Raw genomic sequence first — 1,682 nt, 5'->3', positions numbered from 1 at the left:
TGTGTGTGTGTGTGTGTGTGTGTGTGTGTGTGTGTGTGTGTGTGTGTGTGTGTGTGTGTATATATATATATGCATATATATACATATACTTATATATACATATATTACTCAAAGGAATTCCAACTTTGTTTTTCCCATTTTATTTATAATCTTCTAATATTAGTATAAGATATAAAATAATATAGTAAAAAGAAATGAATTGAAATATTAATTGTCTCTTCTTATTTCTTTATTGCACACAGAGGGGACAAACAAGGACAGACAAACGGATTAAGTCGATTATATCGACCCCAGTGTGTTACTGGTACTTATTTAATCGACCCCGAAAGGATGGAAGGCAAAGTCGACCTCGGCGGAATTTGAACTCAGAACGTAGTGGCAGACGAAATACTGGTAAGCATTTCGCCCGGCGTGCTGACGTTTCTGCCAGCTCGACGCCTAATTGACTATTCTTATTGAACAAATGAAATATTAAATGTCCATTCTTATTGAACTAGTATACTTTCTTGCATTTATGCAATCTTCGGGTTTAGCAGGCTATGAAAATACCCACACAACTGAGAACAATGCAAAGAAGAGAAAAACAAGAACAAATCATACCATTTATAGTGACGCACAATCCATACTACCAGAGCATCTTCAAAATCGTTAAAGCAAACCTACCAATCATTGCTCGAGTAAGGAATTAAGAGATATCATTACAGACCAAACTATAACTCTCAATAAAAGACAGCCTAAAAGCTTGAAACAGTTATTAACAAAGGCAAGGTTTGACCTTAGCAACAAAACCAACCATTCACTGTGTCTAAATGCAATAATAGCCGATACGGTACATGCCAGTTCATTCATAGTGGCCCATATATGGACACAAAAACGGGGGAAATATTCACAAACAAAATTATGAACTGTAAAAGCAGAAATTTAATCTACTGCATCAAATGCCCGAATTGTGAAGAGCTGTATGTTGGCCAGACAGGCAATGCACTATCAGAACGCTCACGAGTGCACCGACAACAAATTAAAAATCCAGAAGTCCGCCAAATACCGCTGAGTAACCAGCGATGCTGGATCATAGATATTTATAATATTTCTATTTCATAAACTATACAATCCGAATGAAAACGATAGAAAACTAAGAGAAAAGGACTTTATAAATAAATTCAAACCCAAGCTTAATAAACAGTGATAAAAAAATAATCTTATTTAAGGTTTACAAGTCTTATCCCCATATTTAAAAAATAAAAATCTCTAAAAAGTACTGTTGTTATTATTTCTAAAAACAAACACTGAAAAATCGTATGGCATCATTTCTAAAAAAATATGCAAGCAGTTACTACTTATATACAGGAATGTATGTAAAGGTCAAAATTTACCAGTCAACCACACTTGAAACCAATGATCACAGCTGTCACCACCAATGAACCTGAAGGTTGCATAAATGCAAGAAAGTATACTAGTTCAGTAAGAATGGACATTTTATATTTCATTTGTTCAATAAGAATAGACAATTAATATTTCATTTCATTTTTACTATATTATTTTATATCTTATATTAATATTAGAAGATTATAGATAAAATATGAAAAACAGACAGAGCTAGAATCCCTTTGAGCAATATATTCTTCTATACACAATCATACAAACCCCTTTGTATATATATATATATATATATATATATATAT

At 32.5% G+C, this 1,682-nt stretch overlaps 1 long non-coding RNA gene across 1 annotated transcript in view; it reads left to right on the top strand.

Annotated features, from left to right (window-relative positions):
- The window catches only part of LOC128249042 (uncharacterized), a 9,269-nt gene extending 8,236 nt beyond the window's left edge, over positions 1-1,033 (top strand). The window contains exons 2-3 of the long non-coding RNA XR_008265144.1: positions 243-393; positions 534-1,033. This is a non-coding gene — a long non-coding RNA (uncharacterized LOC128249042). The remainder of the gene's footprint in view (positions 1-242; positions 394-533) is intronic.
- Positions 1,034-1,682: the final 649 nt, after the last annotated feature.

The sequence above is a fragment of the Octopus bimaculoides genome, chromosome 1, assembly GCF_001194135.2.
Source record: "Octopus bimaculoides isolate UCB-OBI-ISO-001 chromosome 1, ASM119413v2, whole genome shotgun sequence".
Lineage (NCBI taxonomy): Eukaryota > Metazoa > Mollusca > Cephalopoda > Octopoda > Octopodidae > Octopus > Octopus bimaculoides.
Note: the sequence above shows the minus strand (reverse complement) of the source record. Positions and strands in the feature narration are given on the sequence as shown.